The following is a 23,009-nucleotide window of genomic DNA, read 5'->3' on the forward strand; positions in this document are numbered from 1 at the left end:
TCAGCTTGAGTTATTTGGGAGTGGAGTCCGTGGGATTCTTTAAAGACAATATCATGTCATCAGCAAAGAGGGAGAGTTTTACTTCCTCTTTCCCTATTTGGATCCCTTTTATGGTTGCATCTTGTCTTATTGTTAAAGTGAAGAGAAATGGAGAGAGTGGACATCCTTGTCTTGTTCCTGAGTTAAGAGGACATGGCTTTAGTTTTTCACCATTAAGTTTTATGCTGGCTGTAGGTTTGTAAATTTTGTCATATACAGCCTTTATTGTACTGAGGAATGTTCCCTCGATTCCTAATTTTTGCAGAACCCTCATCACAAAGGGTTATTGAACCTTGTCAAATCCTTTTTCTGCAACTATTGAGATAACCATTTGGTTCTTATCCTTGCTGTTTGTGATGTGATGAATTATACCAGATTATTTGGTTATATTGAACCAACTTTGCATCCCTGAAATGAATCCTGTTTGATCGTGGAGTATGATTTTTTGTATGAATTGTTCAAGTCAATTGGCCAAAATTTTGTTGAGAAGTTTTGCATCAATACTCATCAAAGAAAGAGAACAAAGAAATGAGTCTATAGTTCTCTTTCTTTGATGAGTCCCTGCCTGGTTTGGGGATGAGATTTATGATGGCTTCATAGAATGAGTTTGGTAGTGAACTTTCTCCTTCAATTTCATTGAAGAGTTGAAGGAGTATTGATGTGAGCTCTGCCATGAAGGCCTTGTAGAATTCCGCTGTAAATCCATCTGGTCCTGGGCTTTCTGAGATGGGAGGTCTCTTATTACTGTTTCTATTTCAATGCTTGATGGTTTAACTCATCTTGGTTTACTTTCAGCATTACCATATTTGCTAGGAAAACGTCCATTTCTGCCAGGTTCCCTAACTTAAAGTATTACCTTATAATGTTCGGAATCTTGATTGTTTCTGAGGTGATATTTCCATTCTCATCTCTGAGTTTATTTATTTGAGTGTATTTTCTTCTTTTTCTCATAAGATTTGCTAAGGGTCTGTCAAATTTTTTAATTTTTCAAAATACCAATTCTTTGTCTTTTTGGTTCTCTCTGTTTTCACATTTGGATTCTAATTTGTTTAATTCTGATGTAGTTTTAATGATTTCTTTCTGTCTACTGTATTGGCGTTTATCTTGCTCCTCTTTTTCAAGGTGGTTCAGATGTCTCATTAAATTGTTGGTTGCAGATCTCTCCAATTTGTTGGTGTGGGAACTCAGAGCTATAAACTTGCCTCTGAGTACTGCCTTTGCTGTGTCCCAGAGGAGCTGGTAATCTGTGTGTTCATTTTTGTTGAATATCATGAACATTTTAATTTTCTTTCTCATCTCTTCCCTGACCCATTGGTGATACAACAGTGTGTTGTTCAGCCTCCATGTGTTACAGGAAGTTCTTGGTGGATTTTGGTGTTGAGTTCTAATTTTATTTCTTTGTGGTCTGGGAGAATGAATGGTACAAATTTAATATTTCTGAATTTGGACAAGTTTGTTTTGTGACCTGAAATGTGGTCTGTTTGGAAAATGTTCTGTGTGCTGCTGAAAAAAAGGTGTATTCTGATGCTGCTGGGTGAAATATTCGGTAGATGTCTGTTAAATCTAGCTGATCTATGCTGTTGTTCAGATGTGCGGTTTCTCTATTGAGTTTTTGACGAGTTGATCTATATAATCAGGATAGTGGTGTGTTAAAGTCGCCAGTAATTAATGTCTTTGCATCTATGTGAGATATGAGGGAAAGTAGTGTTTCTTGGATACATTTTCGTGCTCCATTCTTTGGCAAATATATATTTAAAATTGTAATAATCTCCTGGAGGGGAGTTCCCCTAATTATTATGTAGCGACTTTGGTAATCTCTTCTCATTAATTTTAATTTGAAGTCTATTTCATCTGATATTTGGATTGAAAGTCCTACGTGTTTGTAGGAGCCATTTGCTGGGTAGATTTTGTTCAAGCCTTTCACTATCAAAAGTTGTTTGCTTGTATGGGCAAGGTGTTACTCCTGAAGGCAGCAGATAAAAAGAATCTTGCTTTTTAATCCAACTAGACATTTTATGTTGCTTAACTGGACAGTTAAGTCCATTAATGTTGTGAGTTAGGACTAAGCGGTATTTGGGAGTAGCACGATACAACTGTAACATCATTATGGATGTTCACACTGGCATGGAATTCATTTACTTTTTTAGCTGACAAATCAATATACAAAATAACGTAACTTTAAATATCAAGACCTAACTAAACATATTACCAGAAAAGTCATCATGCAAGCCATATTGCAACTGGGGTAAAAGAAAAATCCGTCATACTCATTCTGTATTTATTTTACATGTTTATTTTTTCTTAAATCATTTACTTTAGCTAGTATTTTAAAAACATTGTGTTAAATGATGTATATTTTGGTAATTAATTTTGGATGCCTCCTTAAATTTTGTTTTGAGTATAATGTCTCACTTCAATTACTAACTCATGAAATGATGGTGATTACAAAACAAATGCTAATAACCACTGTTTATAATACACAAAATCTCATAAGCAAGATTTCATGAAGCATTGGTTAATATTTTCATTTAACGGTCTCTTGATGATGAGTCCTATCTGCAGGAGTACAGTTGTACCTACATTCCTCAGCCTAAATTTAGCCACAGTTAAAAAATGTTTATATCTTTATCTGTCATCCATCAGAGATTAAACTTGAGTATAAAACCTAAGAAAATGATAAGGTAAGAATTTAGTTTTTCTGAACACAAAGTAATCAATATGCCTTATAGAGTAACTCCTCAGATTAAAGTCAAGCTATTTCTCCAAAACATTCTAAACATCTCTTTACAATGTATATTATTCTCTAGAAGGGAATGGGGGATGTGAGAAGAAGACTAACCAAGTATTGTCTTCAAATATACATAATTTGGATTTACCTCTTTTTTTAGTTATAAGCATTTTTGATAAAACTCTTTGAATAGTTGTTTTCCTGGTCTGGTATAATATGTCTTAGTTGCATCTACCAAACTACATTCAGAAAATGGTATATAGTAATTAAGTAAAGAAAACATATTCAATAAATTGCAAAAAGTATATACCTAAGGGATAATATTTTGAAGAGTGCATTGGAAATATTCTAATATAATTATTAATTTGATTGAACAATTTCACATTGACAGTAATGAACTAGATTACTGTAATGCTAATTGGACAAGATTGTTTTTCTAAATGAGCAAAACCAATATCTCCTTCTATTTTATCAAGGAAACAACTGAGCAAAAAATGGAAATTAACATATGAATCTATAACAACTTGAATGAATTTTTGTTTATTAACAAATATTAATTTCACAAAGTATTTCATTGTGTTATATACATCTGTCCATATAATGTAGCTTGGTAAATTATATTCCTTTTATTAATTTCATTATCCTATTTTTATACTCATGATTTGTTCTGTCATCATACTAACAAAATATTTGAATATATTTACTCCACAATATTTCTCTTCATCTCCTCTCTTACTTTTTCCAAATTTAATCCTTTCCAACTTTTACACCGGAGTCAATCATTTTATTTTCTGAGTCTAGAGTCTGCATATGAGAAATCTAGTATTTGTTTTTCACACTATGGGGTATTGCTTTAATATGAAGGTTTCCAGTTCTAACTATTTTCTTGAAGATGATATGATTTCACTATTATGTGCGGCTAAATAATATATCATTGTGCATATATGCATATATATTATAGTTTCTTTAGTCAATGAGTGATTAAGGAACATGTAGGTTGATTCTGTAGTTATTTATGTTTTTTATGTGGGAGAAGGAAGGATGGAAATAATGATGTTTGGACTGAGAAACATGCTCTTTATGTAGGCACTCTAGTATTTGAAACATCCTCTCAGCTGCTCTTTCATTAGTATTTCAGTAATACATTATATTCAAAAAGAAAAATTTAATCACATTTGCAGAGGAGTTCTTTTTCAGTATCTATATTATTTTTTTATTACAGTTTTACATTTAGTATGTCATGTGAGTATGAGGGTGTATGTGAGCATGAAAATGCATGCATGTTTGTACATGTAGCTGACTCTAAGGAAACAGACACTGTGAGATACAGGATTCAAATAACAGTTTGAGACCTGTAAGTTGCTAAATTAATGTATGAGTCCAGTTTGTGGAGTGTGAGTTCAAGATCATATTTTTTAGGTTTCATACCAACAAAGTAGATGTTTCTAATCCAAAATCATAAGGAATAAAAAGGTACTCTGTTTCAAAATCATTGTGTTAGTACTCCAGACATTTTTTTATTAGTGAAAAATATGATTGAAAATATGATGGGTCAGTAGTAAGCCTTTAGAAACTCTACATTTTCCCCAAAATCTTCAGATGTACTATTTGGAAATAAATTACAAATATATTTATAAACATAAAGATACAATATGATTTTATATATCTAAATATATGTATATAGTATAAAAGTATATATTTAATTATGATTTAAATGTGTAACAAATATTTATTTAATTTTAAATGTAATTCATTTCATCATACATATATATATATGTTCACATTTTTTTTGGTAAGTCATGTGGCTTGAACTCTGAGCTTAATTGCTATCCCTGTGCTCTTCAGCTCAAGGTGAGAGCTCTACTGCTTGAGACATAGGTCTACTTCCAGTTTTCTGGTGGTTTATTGGAGATAAAAATGTCAAGATAAGTATTCAAATGTTTTCCCCCCTTGGTATTATTTCTAACATATTTATAAGATGATTTCTTTGTTGTTTTCTATGTCCCTCCCCCACAACATAACCCCTGTTTTCATTGTAGTTTATGTTGGTATAATTTGTGAGGGGAAGTGAAAAAACAAATTGTTTAAATAGGGATACAGGTGGACTCATTGCAAGAATGAGATATACAAGGTGTTATATCGAAAAATGAACTTTACAACTTTGGCCGGGAGTTGGGGGTAGATGGGAAGGAATGGGAAGGTGAAACAAAGGAGCAAGCAACAACGCTTGATAAGAAATGCACTCATTACCTTGCCCATGTAAATGTAACTCCTCTCTATGGTATTTTCACAATTTAAAAACAAAACAAAACAAAAATAAAACCTGAGAGAGTCCAGGACAAAGACGCCAGAAGCAGCAGGAGAGCAGATTCTGCTCAACACCTGCAAGAACTGACAAGGAGCAGATATCTTCATCCTGCAGATCACTGAACAGAGACGGCCCAGGAACTAAGACTGTGGTGGGAGTAGAACCCTGACATCCTTACTCCTCAGCGAGCAAAGGAGGGAAGGCCACGCCTCCCCCACCACCATAGATCTCCATCTTTGATCCTGACAAAGCCCCACTGAGCAACTACCTCCAACTCAGACCTTGGTCGAAAACAAAAGAGTCATTTAACTGCTTACAGGAACCTGACCTGACTTGCCAGGCTCAACTCCACCCAGAGCAAAGTCACACATCCCAAGCAGAGATTGCTCGGCCTCTGGAGGAGTGACTTTCTACATTGGGTAAACAGAGTCAGTGGCTGCCCCTCCCTACAGCAGCTTACACAATCAATTGAAATTTAATAAACAAAAAACCTAAGAATGTCTCAATGCTGAGCTCTGTGAGTGTCTCAGGAGCTAACCCCTCAAGAAAAACTACTGTTTGCTGAAAGGCCTCAGCCCTACCAAGAACCTAGCCTCATCACAGCATCTCCAAACTAGAGGAAACAGCCACCTCCCTCTTTTGTGATACTCAAAGCAGATTTCCCTCCCACTGAACTAGACTGGGAAGCAGATCACAAAATCCTGGGTAACCCAGAACATTTTTCTGCCTGCTCAAACAAACTGACTTAAGAAACCAATCAAGCCAGTGGAAAACCAACCACCACAAGCAGACAAGAGACTCCACCAAGAGACTGGTTAGGGACACAGTGGAGATACAGGATTTTCCCATTCTCACTCTCTCCCACCAAAAAGAAATCAAAGAACTCTATTTTTGTACCTTTTTTAATTTTAATATTTTTGAAAAATATTTTTTCTATTAATCTATTTTTTTCTCTCATAAATTTTTAGGTGTGTGTGTGTGTGTGTGTGTGTGTGTGTGTGTGTGTGTGTGTGTGTTTGTGTGTATGCTTTTTTTGACCTTTTAGTCCTTTTTTTATTCTTTTCATTTTTTTCTATTTCTTCCTTTTTTACATGACTTAATTGCTGTTCCGCTCATCCTAGATATATTCCTGCCATTGATTATTAGACCTTATGCCCCATTGTGTACATACTTAATCCAGAAGTTTATCACTCAGTTGACAACCTCAGGCTTAACTTCTTTAATAGCAGTATTATATCTTTATACCTAGATAATTTTCAAGTAACTAATTTTAGGAAATTTTATTTTTTATTTTTTCATACCTCTTTCTATCTCTCCCCTTTTCTCATCCTATCCTTTTCTTCTCTCAATATCACTTCTTTAAACTTATATAATTTTTACGTGTTTCATTTTTAAATTTAAATGTTTGTTTTTCCATTTTTTCTTGTTGTTTTGTTTTACTCACTCTCTTATCATTCTGTCCAATCCATTTCCCTCTCTGTGATTAGGATTTGGTTAAATTCACTCTTTTTTTAAAATCTCTCCACATCCCTCTAGTCCTATTTTTCAACACATTTCTTCTTAAACCTAAAAATTTCTGGTTTGCCAAATTTATCTTTGCTGTTTATAGCCCATTAATCCATAGTTGTTTTATGTTGAATAGATTGTATCTGATGAACTAGATTTTATCTGCAGCCATTTTGATTGTGCAACTACAATACTTTTGTTGATGCTTGCTTTAAAATAGTGTTCTAGTATGAAATTGGTGTTACGTTCATACAAAATGGGCAAAACAAGCCAGAAAAACACAAGAAAAATGGCAGGTCCGGGTATCTCAAGTCCCACTCATGACATCTGGTAACAGAACAATTCATGAATAATCCAGAGGAGAGTTCCTCAAAAGATCTACAAATACTACTGGTGAACATGGTGAATGAAAAGATTGAAAATCTGCAAAGGACTCAGGATGAACATGATAAGGAGAGAGAGGAGGCAAAGCAAAGGTTAATACAGGAATCTCCTGAAGGTGAGGAAGCTACTCAAAGATTGATACAGGACTTGAGTGAACAGGTTTAGAACAGTCAAAGAGAAATTAAGGAATTGTGTGAACAGGCTGAGAACTGTCAAAGAGAACTACAGGAATTGTGTGAAGATGAGGAAGCTAATCAAAGAGTAATAGAGGCATTGCCTGAGTGGGATGAGTCTAGATAACGATCAATAGACGCATTCATGGAATTCATAAACAGACAGCTGAAGGAATTCACGGAGATCAGAAATGGACTGCTGAATGGAGCCGACAGAAGGAATGGGAATCCAAGGAAACCATAGCCAATCAACTAAGTGATTTGAGAATAAACTCTGAACACCAAATTAAGGAATTAAAAAAGTTTATACAAGATCTAAAACAAAACTCCAACAATGAATTTGAAGCCATCAAAGCTGACCAATTAGAAGGAAAAGAAATAAAAACCAAAGTAGAAAGCCTTGACAGTAGATTTGATCATGCAGAAGATACAATCACGGTGATGGAAGACAGCCTAGATATTATAGTGAAAGGACATACAACTATCCAAGACAAATCCAAGTAATATAACAGATCTATTCAACATTTGGAAGAAACCATCAAAAGGCCTAATCTGAGGATAATGGGTGTAGAGCAGCACATAAGGACAGAAGTTAATGGTTTAGGAAATTCATTTAATAGGATCCAAGCAGAGAACTTCCCAAACATGCAAAAAGTTAGGCCTATTCAGATACAAGAAGATTTTAGAACCTAAAATACACCAGATCATAACAGGACATGCCACCATGACATTAAAATCCGCAGAGAATCAATTCAACCAAGGAAAAGATCCTTAAAGCTGTCAAGGAGAAAAGATCTATCACTTATAAAAGGAAACCAATTAGAATAATCTCTGCTTTGTCAGCAGAGACAATTAAAGCAAGAAGATGTATGCCATGCCCTAAAGACAAACAACTATCAACCAAGATACTCTACCCAGCTATACTCTCCTTCACAACCGAAGGTCAAATAATAATTTTCTATAGCAAAGAAAAGCTGAAATAATATATCTCCACCAAGCCAGCCCTACAAAAGATACTTAAAGATTTCCTCACATAGAAAACCAACAAGACCACAATAAGAGGAAAGAAACCGCACAAAAAGTGAGAATCCAAGAACCATAAGAAGAACACAGTTGCCTCAGCACCCAAGAAGTTGTATAACATGGCAGGAACTCCCAAAAACCTCACAGTCATATCTTTCAACATTAATGGACTTAACTCTCCAACTAAGCGACATAGATTATCCAGTTGGATTACAAAGCAAGATTATTTATCTGCTTCCTTCAGGAGTCACACCGTGCCCATAAAAACATATTTAGAAAGCGAAAGACTAGAACAAAATGTACCAAGCATTCTCATTGTGGTGAGGTGGTATTACAATGATATTTTGATTTGCATTTCTTTTATGGCTAGGGTGGTTGAGCATTCCTTCATGTGTCTACTTGCTATCCTTTCCTCTTCAGAGAAGTTTCTCTTTAAGTCTTTCGCCCACTTATTTATTGGGCAGTTGTTTCTTTGAGGATTTGTTGATGATTTAATTTTTTGAGTTCCAGGCATATTTTAGATATGAGACCCTTGTTCATTGTATGGATAGTAAATATATTCTCTCAGTCCGTGGGCTTTCTATTGATCTTGCTAGCTATATCCTTTGCCGAAGGAAGCTCTGCAATTTCATGCAATCCAGTTTGTCCAACCTTTCATTGATTTGTTGTGTTTCTGGGTCTCTATTAAGAAAATTTCGACCTGTGCCAAGGAGACCTAGAGTTTCTCTTATTCCATCCTGTAATAGTTTCAAAGTATCTGCTTGACTCTGAGGTCTTTGATCCACTTGGAGTTGATTCTGGTGCAGGGTGATATATAAGTATCTAGCTTTAGTTTTTTACAAGTGATTAACCGATTTTACCACACCATTAACTGAAGAAGCTGTCTTTCTTCCATTCTCTTTTTTTATCTCCCTTATCGAAGATTAGATGGCTAAAGGTCTGTGGGTTCATTTCTGGGTTTTCAATTCTATTTCATTGGTCCTGAGGTCTGTTCTTGTGCCAGTACCAAGCTGTTTTGATTAGTATAGCTTTGTAGGAGGGTTTATAATTTGGTATTGATATTCCTCCAGCACTGTTCTTTCTGTTAAGGATTGTTTTTGCAATTTGGGGTCTTTAACTGTTCCATAAGAATTTTTGGATTTCCTCCACTATTTTCTTGAAGAATGAGATTGGAATATTGATAGGTATTGCATTGAATTTTTAGATAGCCTTGGGGAGTATTGCCATTTTCATGAGGTTGATGTTTCCATTCAAAGAGCATGGGAGGTTTTCCCACTTTGTAATATCCGTTTTCATTTCCTTTTTCAGATTTTTAAAGTTTTCATCATAGAGGCCCTTCACTTCTTTGGTTAGTTTAATTCCTAGGCATTTTATTTTTTGTGTGGTTGTTTCTTTCCTGATTTCAGCCACACTTTGCTCATTGTTGACATACAGAAAAACCATTGATTTTTGAGGCTTAATTTTGTAACCTGTTATTTTGCCAAAGTTTTGAAGATGCTGGAGGGGATTTGAACAGAACGGAAAATTACTGCAATGTATGTGGGAGTGTAAACTTGTTCATCTACTTTGGAAAATGCTATGGAGATTCCTCAAAAGACTCCACATAGAGCTCCCCTGTGACCCAGCAATCCCACTTTTAGGCAATTTACCATATGATCACAAACAAGACTATACTAAAACTACCAGCACAACTATAGTTATTGCAGTATTATTTACCATAGCTAACATATGGAACCAACCCTGATGCTCCTCAGTAGATGAATGGATCAAGAAAATGTGGTATACATACACAATGGAATTCTATGCCTCCATCAGAAAGAATGGCATTGACCCATTTGTTAGGAAATGGAATGACTTTGAAAAATTATATTAAGTGAAGTAAGCCAGGCCCAAAGAAATATAGGTCCCATGGTTTCCTTTATTTGCAATAACTAGTATATGTGTGAGACAAACAGTAATTGTCAGACAACTTGATATTAGGTGAAATGAACCACATGTTAAGGATTAAAATTTATTAATTTCCTGTGATTGTTTCTAAGATGTTTACAAGATGATTTCTTTGTTGCTTTATATGTATCTCCCCCAGAGTATAAGCCCTGCTTTCACTGTATTTGGTGTTGTTATATTTTTGTGGAGGGAAAAGGAAAAAAACAAACTGTTAAATAGGCTTACAGGTGGACCCATTACAACTAGAAGATGAACAAGACGTTATATTTATAAATGTCCTTTACAACTTCGGTGGGGTGGGGGTGGAGAGGTGGGGATGGGGTGGTAGAGGCCAGTAGGGGTGGGGGTGTGGAAATGGGAAGGGATGTTATGGGGAAACAAAGGATGAGGCAACAATGCTTGATAAGAAATTTACTCACTATCTTGACCATGTAATTGTAAACCCTCTGTATATTTTCATATTAAAACAAAACCAAAAAAAAAAAAAAACAAACAGAAAATCTACCAAGCAAATGGCCCTCATAAACAGGCGGGAGTTACAATCCTAATATGTGAAAAAATTGACTTCAAATTAAAAATAGTCACAAGAGATAAAAAAAGTTTATGATGCACTAATTAAGGAATCTCTACTTCAGGAGGATATTACAATTCTGAATATCTATTCGCTAAACAACGGAGAACCCAAATTTATGCAAGAAACACTACTTTGTCTCAAAGATAACACAGATACAAAGACATTAAATGTTGGGGGATTTAACACACTACTATCACCACTAGATAGATCAACTCTTCAAAAACTCAATAGAGAAACTGCACTTCTAAACAACTGCATAGATCAACTAGTTTTAACAGACATCTACTGAGTATTTCAAGCAGCAGCATCAGAATGCTTGTTTTTCTCAGCAGCACATGGAACATTTTCCAAAATAGACCACATTTTAGGTAACAAATCAAACTTGTCTAAATTCAGAAATATTGAAGTAATACCTTGCATTCTTTTAGAACACAGGGAATAAAATAGAACTCCACACCAAAAACCCCCAAGAACTTCCTGTAATACATGGAGGCTGAACAGCTCATTGTTGAATCACCAGTGGGTCATGGAAGATAAGAGAAAGAAATTAAAATGTTCATGATATTCAACAAAAATGAGCACACAGATTACCAGCTCCTCTGGGACACAGCAAAGGCAGTACACGAGGCAAGTTTATAGCTCTGAGTTCCTACATCAACAAATTGGAGAGATCTGCAACCAACAATTTAATGAGACATCTGAACCACCTTGAAAAAGAGGAGCAAGATAAACGCCAATACAGTAGACGGAAAGAAATCATTAAAATTACATCAGAATTAAACAAATTAGAATCCAAATATGAAAACAGAAAGAACCAAAAAGACAAAGAATTGGTATTTTGAAAAATTAAAAAATTTGACAGACCCTTAGCAAATCTTATGAGAAAAAGAAGAAAATACACTCAAATAAATAAACTCAGAGATGAGAATGGAAATATCACCTCAGAAACAATCAAGATTCCGAACATTATAAGATAATACTTTTCAAACCTTTATACTAGTAAGTTAGGGAACCTGGCAGAAATGGACGTTTTCCTAGCAAATATGGTAATGCTGAAAGTAAACAAGATGAGTTAAACCATCTTAGCAGGCCCATATCAAGCATTGAAATAGAAACAGTAATAAGTGACCTCCCATCTCAGAAAAGCCCAAGACCAGATGGATTTACAGCCGAATTCTACAAGGCCTTCATGGCAGAGCTCACATCAATACTCCTTCAACTCTTCAATGAAATTGAAGGAGAAAGTTCACTACCAAACTCATTCTATGAAGCCATCATAACCCTCATCCCCTCATCCCCAAACCAGGCAAGGACTCATCAAAGAAAGAGAACTATAGACTCATTTCTTTGTTCTCTTTCTTTGATGAGTATTGATGCAAAACTTCTCAACAAAATTTTGGCCAATTGACTTGAACAATTCATCCAAAAAATCATACTCCACGATCAAACAGGATTCATTTCAGGGATGCAAAGTTGGTTCAATATAACCAAATAATCTGGTATAATTCATCACATCACAAACAGCAAGTATAAGAACCAAATGGTTATCTCAATAGTTGCAGAAAAAGGATTTGACAAGGTTCAATAACCCTTTGTGATGAGGGTTCTGCAAAAATTAGGAATCGAGGGAACATTCCTCAATACAATAAAGGCTGTATATGACAAAACTTACAAACCTACAGCCAGCATAAAACTTAATGGTGAAAAACTAAAGCCATGTCCTCTTAACTCAGGAACAAGACAAGGATGTTCACTCTCTACATTTCTCTTCATTTTAGCAATAGAATGACTAGCTACAGCAATAAGACAAGATGCAAATATAAAAATGATCCAAATAGGGAAAGATGAATTAAAACTCTTCCTCTTTGCAGGTGACATTAGCTTGTGTTTAATGAATACCACAGTCTCCACTCTCAAGTGACTCAAGGTGATTCTAAACTTTGGCAAAGTAACATGGTATAAAATCAACACTCAAAAATCAATGCCTTTTCTCTATGCCAACAATGAGAAAAGTGTGGCTGAAATCAGGAATGAAACTTCTAGGGAACCATATTTGGTTATTGAAGAACTAGTTATCAACTAAGCTTATTCCTCATTACCTTTAGCATTCTATATCATTTAGGCTGATTCTTAATCTCTGTGTGATAAAATGTATGTCATTCTATGTTGTTCTTTCCTATCTGATCTCCATTGCTTTATAAAAATATCAGGCTTTCTATATTTCTATACTAACAATTATTTATACTAAGTCCACCGTCGCAGACATTAGAGGATGCTAAATTAAGAGTCCAATAGCTCATGAGTGATTAATGTAACAGCATGGAAAAGGAAGACATATTAATTGCTACCTCAAATTTTCTGAAAATCTGAAATGTCATCATTTGATTCAAATTTTCATTATTTGTCTACAGTGTCATTAAGTGCACATAAATGCAAATATGAGCCGGGTGCTGGTGGCTCACGCCTGTCATCCTAGCTACTCAAGAGGTTGAGACCAGAGGATTGCGGTTCAAAGCTAGCCTGGTCAGGAAAGTACATGAGACACTTATCTTCAATTAGCCACCAGAAACCAGGAAGTGGTGCTGTATCTAAAGTGTTAGAGCATTCAATTTGAGCTCAAGAGCTGAGCAACAGTGCCCAGGATCAGAGTTCAAGCCCCACGACCAACAAAAAAGTCAAATATAATTTTAGTTTCCCCAAAAGGATCTACGAAGTCACTAGTAATCTTCCCAAGCAAAAAAAATTTTCCAGTATGATTCAGTGCACCTATTTTGCTGAATTATTTTAGTTATGTCTTATTTGCTGGATGTATTCTCTTCTTTTAAAAATTGTCAAATATTACCTTTATAATAAACTTCATCTTGGTTCAAAAGGGAAGTTCATAAAGTTGATGTCACTTAGCTTTCTTACTATCTCAGTTCAAAGCCAACCCAGGCAGGATAATCTGTCAAATTCTTATCTCTAATTAAACACAAAAAAATCCGGAAGTGGACTTTTGGCTCAAGCAGTAGTGTACTAGCTTTGGGAGCAGGTGGGCAGGAAAGAAAAATGTTCAGGGACAGGGTCCAGCCTCTGAGTTCAAGCCCAAGAAGCAGCACAAACTAAACAAACAAACATGAAACAAAAAAATCCCCACATATTTCTTTGGACCATCCTTAAAACACTGGTTTGAAAAGAGGCTCCTTTTGCTGATCATACTCACTGGATCCTGCTTTTTGGAATCCTTATTGATATGGCGAACTCAGGACCAGAATAAAGGATGGATATCTGACTTTTACAACAAGAGAATCATCTGAGGAGTAAAATATCCATGCATAAGACATTTTAAAACCTCCGTGTCTTTGTTTCTTTGTAGTAGAACATTGTACAACAATGTTATTTCCATTTTTTTCTATGCTGACCTTCAAATTTCATATCGTTTCCTTTTGTAATACTCTCAACTAGAAGTTTACAGAAAGTTTTATGAGTAAATAGCACACTCGAAGAAGTCAGGGACAGGGTTTCCTTCAAGCCTTGGATTATTTTCTTGTACAGTAAAAATCAGAGCACAAATTAACTTGAACTTTGTCATTTCTCTATGTTCAATTTTCTCCTGGATTCAGTTTCTACTTCCTGTAAAAGTTCCTTCCAATTACTTCCAGTAACAATCTACGGTGCTTCTCCAGGCAAAATGAATGTTTTCTGGCTTCATTGAAATAGCACAAAGACATCTTTGGGCATGCAGTAACATGTGTTTCAGAGACAACTTAGTAACGAGAAAATATGGAATTTACATGGCTTATAAAACATTATCCATGTACATATGGCCATATAAGACTATGTTAAGTGAAATGAGCCCCAAAATAGGGACACAACTTGTTTTTTTTTCTTTTTTACTATTGTTTTTAATGTATCTAACATGAATTACGTGATTTTTTTTGTTTCTCTTCTATTTTCTTCCTCCATGTTATAACCACTGTTTGATATCGGTGAACTGCATCATGCATATACATTTTTCTAATGTGGGGAGGGGAAGGGAAATAAAATGATGAAACAAGGATACAGTATGACCTATTGTAACAATGAGATGAACAAGACACTATGTTGAAAACGAACTTCACAACTTGGGGATAGGAGGGGAGAGTTGGGATGGTGGGGTGAAAAGGGCTGGCAGAAAGAAAAAAGAGGAGGTAACAATGCTCCTTAGATAATGTAGTCATTAACTTACTTATGTACCTCTAACCCCTCTGTCCACCATTTTCACAATAAAAAATATGAAAAAAAAAACATTACCCTGGAGTACACTAAATTCAAATTTCCCAAGTGCTCTGTAAATTAAGTAGAAGATTTAATTTACAAATTCACAAATGATTCTGGCATTCTATTTGCCTAAAATATTCTTTCAAGTGAGGTATAATTAGAACTTAGTTAATAGTTAATTTCAACAGTTCATAAGTAACATGATAATGTGAATAACCTAGATAAAATTGCCAACAAATTGATGCTATTAATTTATGAATTTAGCAAAAAAGCAATTTTTTGAGACTTTGGTGTTACATGTTATGAAGAGAGTAATTGTGTGACATCTTTTTTTCTACAATACATAACACAGGAAGAAATTTCCTTAATTATGTACCTCTGTATACAATGAGAAAAATGATAGGCTTAGGGTCTGTTTTTATTTTGTTTTTGTTGTTTGGTTTGTCCTAGAACTTAACTTCTAGACCTGGGCACTGTCCCTGAGCCTGTTTTTGCTCAAGGCTACTGCTCTACCACTTGAACCTCAGTGCCACTTGTTTCAGGCTTTTCGTGAGCAGTTTATTGGAGGTAAGAATTTAATGAAACTTCCTCCCTGGGTGGGATTTGAACCAGAGTCTTCAGATCTTAATATTCAGACATTCAGTTCTCCTGAATATCTATGGTATATAAATTATATAAATATAAATAATATTTGCAAGTGTTCTGATCTCAAGAATAACACTGAGTGGAAAATGATGCAGCAAAGTTTAGTGTAGGGTTCTTTCCACAATACGAAGGGCATCATGTTAGCAGAAGTTTAGTATTTTTTCACAATAGTTATATGCTTGTCATGTTGTGAATTTAAGGAATTTTAAGGTGCACATTACAAGTTGGAAATTGTTGAGCTAGGATGACTTTATGGCATAAAACTTGGGATTGATGGCCATAGAAATAATGGCTTACTTTGATGAACAAATGTTTACTCTAGAGGAATTAATATAGATACATCATAGTTTTACCTTCTACCATAATGTGGCTATTTTTTTCTCTTGAATTTAGATATGTAACGCCACATTGAAAACTGCACCTATTGCAAAATTAAATAAAATGCAAACAGGTACTGTTTTGAATGTCTCTAGTATGGCATGTTCAGAATTTGAAAATGAGTAGTTAGTAATAATAGGAATGTTGAAGAACACATATACTCTGCCCTCTTAAACAATTATTCCGTTTGAAATGTTAGGAGTTTCCATAGAATTGAACTATTTCTGTTTTAGTATGAGACAATACTAAAATAATGTTTTTTTTTAAAATAATGGCAAGTATATTCTGAAAATATTGTATAGTTTCATAATATGCAAGATGATGACCCTCTGATAAAGGGGTAATTAATTCAAATTAGTAGCCAAATGTTCATTTCTTAAAAAGGTAATACACATAGAATAATATTTACTATACCAATACAGTGAAATTATATTTTATGCAGCTCATTTTTAATTTAATTTTATTATCAAGGTGATATATATAAGGGGTTGCAGTAATTGTAAGGTAGTGAATACATAACATGTTGAACTTTTTACCCGCTCCCTCATTTTTCTCACAGTTTTCCTTCACCCCTATACCGCTCATAAGTTGTAATGTAAAATTCCAACATGTTGTTTTTGAGTATTGATATTGCATTGGTTTGCCCTTTGTTCTTTGTCTTGCCATTTCGTTGTGCCTCTTCCCTTGCCAAATTAAGATAAATGTATATACAATACACAGGATACTGAAATCAAATATAACAGGGGATAAACCAAAGAGAAAACACAAAAGAAAAAGAAATCACATAGTACATTAAAAACAACAACCAGAAACAGAAAATTCTGTTCCCATATCCAGGAGGTCATTTTGCTCATCATCATCTTATATGGTCATACAAACATAGTTATTGAGCAATTCTGCTCAACTGCTAGGACTATCCTAGACATTTCCAACTTATTACAAATGAGGAAACCACGGAATCTGTTTCTTTGTGTCTTGTTTATTTTACTTCGTAGGATTTTTCCAAGTCTTTCCAGTTCCATATGAATTTGAAGTATAGAATTCCACTGTGCATACATAAACCACATTTTGTCAATTCATTCATCTACTGAGTGGCATATTGGTTTAAAACATGACTGCATATAAGTATCACTTAGTGTCATTCAAAAATGAGAGATGCCACTTCCCCAGACATTCTAAAAGCATGATTTCTAAGTAAGATAGGATTTTATGGTGGTACGAGTTTTGAGATATCTGGATGAGTCTCATGTATATCTTGCACTGATTTAGGTAGGAAGATATCCAATATCATAGAGGATAAAAATGGTAGTGTCAAAAATATTTCCCTTGAGAAAGATATAGGAGGCTGCCAGAAGTATAAAGTAGTTCAGATAATTTTGAAGAATTTAGAAATGCAAGCTTATTATGTTTCTTTAAATAACAATTATGTAAGTGGAAGGGCAAAAGAAGGGGACGAGAAGAAAATGACCTACAGCAGATCATTGTCCCAAGATAGAGTATAAAAAGACATAATCTATAACTTTCAAGTTAAAGAGACACCAATAGAATACATCCCTCTTAATTTAGGTACATGTAAAATAATTACTTGGCTTTTTCCTATTTTAATGTTCCAAAACAATTGAAGAATTATAGAAAAGTTATGTGATTGCCACTGTTTCAACCTGAACACTAACTGTGATGAGCCCCTTTTTCTCACTTTGCAGTTTGGAAAATAGTCCCTAGATGATGATGTTGCAGCTGATTAGAGTCAGAGTTAGAGACTTGTACTTGTACAATTATCCCAGAATAGGTTAAAGCAGTTTTCCCCCCAAGATATCCAAGTACATTGTCTGAATCTGTACTTTGAACACACCCTCACACCTGAGCACATTATTTGAAATTATACTTCAGCATTTCTTGGCATATTCTACTTTGTGCCCTTGTCTTCTTTGCGCATTCCTTTTGAGCTCATAGTTGCTCTATTTCCATTTCATCTGTAAAAACTGCTAAGAAAATTGTTCAACTACCACTTCTTCTTTGCACATGTCCAGTCTCTGTATGAAGGTACATTGTCCATGTTAAGCAATAGGGTAGTACTCACTCTCTGAGGAGAAAAGTTCCACAATATGACCCTATGTCCACATTAGAGTGTGTAGAATTTAAAGCATTTTAAGACAAACTGTGGTATTGGAATTGAAAGGCTCCTTATGGACATTTTCTTGGAACTCATTAGTTTTCCCAAGAGAAATATAAATACCCACAAAATCTGGATTAATATTTTTAATGTTACCACTGTGCATGCATCCATATTAAAAATTTGCACAAATAAAGAAACAAAAAAACTAAACCATAACAGGTAGATTGACTACATGCTTATATCAAATTTTGGAATAGATTTTGGAAGTATTGCAAATTCCTAACCAGTATGAATTAACTTCGTCTCTCCCCATAACTACACGCAAATATTTAAGAGTGTGAACAGAATTATTTCAAGTAATATACTGTAAATGTTACTGCAATATCATGTGTATATCTAAAATTCCCTTGAAATAATAGATTCTACATTCTATTGAAATATTAGTTATTCTATTCTAGGAAACTTTTGGAACAATAGACTGTATATCTTTGAAATGAAAAAGGTCAAAAAATAGCATAAAAGTTTTAGAGTAAGTCTGTCTTCAGCTATATATATATATATATATATATATATATATATATATATATATATATATACACATATATTATATGTAGAAAGACATACATTTTTAGATATTAGTTGTCATCAGATATATATACATAAATCTGAATTTATGTGTAGAATGATGTATATTATAGTGAAACAAAAATCTTAAAACATAATTAAAATTTAAAAAATACATCCAACCAAGTGCCAGTGACTCACACCTATAATTTAAGCTGCTCTGGGTAATGAGATCTTAGAATTGTGTTCGAAACTTGCCCAGACAGGAAAGTACTTGTTAGGGGGCTGGGAAGGTGGCTCAGTGTTAGAGCGCTTGCCTTGCATGCATGAGGCCCTGGGTACGATTCCTCAGCACCACATAAGCAAAAAGAAAAAAGCTGGAAGTGGCTCTGTGGCTCAAGTGGTCGAGGTAGCCTTGAGCTGAAGAGCTGAGGGACAGCGCCCAGGCCCCACGACTGGAACACCCACACACACTAAAAAAGTACTTGTTAGATTCTTATCTCCAATTAACCACTAAAAACAGGGATTCCCTCTGTGCCTCAAGTTGTAGAATGCTGGCTTTGAGCATAAAAAGGCTTAGGGATAATGCCCAGGCCTTGCAAACAACAACAAAATATATCACATTAATTTCACAAAAGCACCTTTTAACTGCTGTGAACATTTCTTAGAAACATGAATACATGCCCCTGGAAAATGTTAAGTAAAAAGTATAGAATATTTACGTTTATGTTAAAGACATGACTATTTAGTTTGTTTAAGATATTTAGGTAATAATTAGGAATTAAGAATAATGATAATATATTGGGACTGGTCTTTTATTCTATTTTACTATAGTAATAAAGTGATATTTGTAATGATTGTATAAAAATACTCTTGTTTAGTATTTGAGTTATAATAAGTAATAAACATTTTTAATTGATTTCCAAAACAAATCATTTTCTTAATGGTATCAATTCTTTTGTAATTTCAAAACAATTAAAAACAATTAGTCCAAGGGTTTGCTCTAAGGCTATATTTGTTTTCTTGTTCTAGTTTTTATATGTTGGTAGAAATTAAAATTCCAAAAATTTATTGGATATTGGTATTCAGGAACATCTTCATAGGTACTAATATTGGAGTCGCTTAAGTGGAATTGTTTTATTTCATTTGATATTTTCACAAATAAATCAAGATGATTATGTATTTTGTTTCTCTTCATTGCTATTGGATCTTACCTTGAGAATAATATTTTTCCTACCAAAGTAGAAAAAAGCAATTGGATTGAGGAAGTGACCTATGACTTTCATAGAATGAAGATGAATAGATTTGGGTCTTCTGTCATTTGCTAAAAGTTTCTTCTGGAAAAGTTTATCAATTACTTATAAGTTATGCATAACTCCTAGATATTACAGTTATCACATACACTTTTTGATTGATTTAACTCTGTATGAACTCAAAAAAAAAAAACGGACCAAAAAGACTCAAAATACACAGAAATCACATCTTTGTTTTAAATGCTGTAGTTTACAAAGAATTTTTAGCCAACACTGAAAACATCTTTTTAGGTATTCTGCAATTTGTGTGAAGTATTTTAACAATAGTTTTCTTTTTTTGCTGCCATGAAATTCACATGCAATATATAATCTCCTTTTATTGTATACATTTTAGTGCTTTGGAAGTAAATTGTACAATAATAGGTTTTCCAAGCCTAATTTTCACAAACTTGCATTTCTTCAAATAGAAATGCTGTAAATTTTAGAACAGACATTAAAATAGATATAAAATTCACTTACAGGAATTTGTCCAGCATATATACTCTATAGTGTGTCTTTTCAAATTTGTTTTTGGGGATTATTTCCAGGGTCTCACACATACGACTCAAGTGCACTGTCAATGAACTACATTCCCTGTCCAAACAAGTTTTTTTACTTCTCTTTAATACATACATAGAAGTGTACTGGCTGGATCATATGCAATTCTCTTTGAACTTTTGAAGACTTGAAATCTTGCTTGCTAAAATGATCCCAGTATTATACAAATCATTCTCCTATGTAGAGCTTATCATTTTCTCCACAAATGCATTACTATATTTTGTGTCATCTTTTTATATTAGTGTCAGACTAGTGAGTTTTCTTTGTCTTTTTTCTTAGATTCTAAAGAGGAACTTATTTCATATGCTCCTTCTATTTACTATTAATTTACATATGTTCTTCAAAGAAATATCCTATTCAGGAAAAAATTTATATAGAATTAGAAGATATAAAAATACTTAAGATTCAGAATCACTGTAGCATTAACATTGTAGCATTAACAAATATGTTCCCTGTATCTGTTGGATAAGTTTTCACTTCTGTTAACAAATATGTTCCCTGTATCTGTTGGATATGTTTTCACTTCTGCTATAGTGTCCTTTGAATTATGAAAGGCTATCACTTGATATAATCCAGTTTATTCTTGCTTTTCTTTAGCCACTAATGCTTTCCATATCAGTTTTAGAAACCTTTACTGATGCAATGTCATGAATTTTTACATTTATGTTTTATAGGTTTTAACATCTCACATTTAGTTTGATAATCAATTTTTTATTTTAAATTTTTGTATAAAGATGGAGGTAGGACAGGTGCCTGAGGCTCATATCTGTAACCCTAGTTACTGAGGAGTCTGAGATCTGAGGATCACAGTTTAAAGCCAGCCCGGGCAGGAACGTCCATGAGACCATTAAATCCAATAAACCACTAGAAAACCAGATCTGGTGTTGTGACTCAAGCGGTAGAGCACTCGCATTGAGCGGAAGAGCACACAAACAGCGCCTAAGCCGAGTTCAAGCCCCATGAATGACAAAAAACAAAACAAAACAAAAAAGTATTGAGGTAGTAGTCTAAGATCATTCTTTAAATCTCGAGAGACAATAGTGCCAATACACCATTTAAGATTTTATTTTTATTTCATAAAGTTATAGGATAGTTTTCAAAATTTACTGACCATAAAACTAAGAATTTATTTTTGACAAATCGGTTACATTCTTCTATGTATCTGCTCTTATAGTAGAACTATTTTGTCTTCACTACTAAACATGGTAAAAAGATTCAAAGCTAGTATGAAGGCTGAAGCTATACCATTTTACAAGATTGTTCTGACTGACCTGTATTCCTTGAATTTACATAAGAGTTTATTGAGCAGGTGGACCAATATTCTACAGAGATATCTAGATGTTTGATAGTCACTCATATTTTGTACCTTGTAAATCACAAGACCCCAGATATATATAGAGAGAAATATCTTTAGAGAATACTTGATACAACTAAAATTAATTTAGAAATGAGTTAAGATTTAGATAATGCTGTAGTATAATAAATCTGAATGATAACAACTTGAGCTGTACAACAGAGGAGAGAGAGAGGGGAAAGAATGATGGTCCATTTAGGAGCTATATACCATTGCTTTTGTGTTTGAAAAAACAGAAAGACTTCAGAGAAGAGAAGGAGAAAAATAAAGTGTCCTAAGTCAAGTTTCTTTTTAATTCATCTAATAGTTTGGACCAAAAATCAGTGAAAATGGGAAAAAACAAAATAGAAATTAAAGCATTGTATATACCTGTTACAATGTAAGGATATTATAATAGGAATATGATAATTAATTCCCAAAGAAATAAGAGAAAGAATAGCTAAACTATAAAGGAAAAAAATGAAGAGAGAAAAGAAGCAAAGTAAAACATTTATCAATAACAAACACAAGAGTTTGGAAGTGGAAAGGCAGTGGAAATATTCTAAGTAACAATAAAAATTGCTAGAGTGGATAGAATATGGATCACATTTTATCATATATAATTTTGAAAAAACATACTAGGAATGAAAGTTTCAAAGTCATGATTTAAAACACTATTTGGATTATAACTAGGCAGTATAGCTCAGCGGTAAAACATTGGCCTTGCATGTGTGAAGCAATGGTGTGATCTCCTAACCATTACAAAGTACACACAAAGTACACGCACACAAAAACCACATAAACACACATATACACACCACATACACATATTTGGAATATAGATTTTATCGTATTAAACGGAGAAAAATATCACAAATAGTAAAAGTATGTTATATGAAATCATAATATTGCTCGTACTATTTAAAAGTTTAGTAGAAATAAAATAGTCTCAATATACTTCCATTTTAATAGCTTAAGTAAATTGAAAATTAACAGAAGAAATGAGAACCTTTGCAAATAAGTTTAAATAATAAACATTTTGAAACATTTGTACTTCTAATTTGAAAATAGATTCATGTTACTGGTGTTTTAACTCAAGATTTAGAATATGATAGCGAGGTGCCATATATAACAGTAGCGGTGGCTATACCTCTAATCAGTTCACCCTGAATAGTTCTATAATAAGGTCACAGAGTTTCCCA

The sequence above is a fragment of the Dipodomys spectabilis genome, unplaced genomic scaffold (assembly GCF_019054845.1).
Source record: "Dipodomys spectabilis isolate Male_0828 unplaced genomic scaffold, ASM1905484v1 ptg000362l, whole genome shotgun sequence".
Lineage (NCBI taxonomy): Eukaryota > Metazoa > Chordata > Mammalia > Rodentia > Heteromyidae > Dipodomys > Dipodomys spectabilis.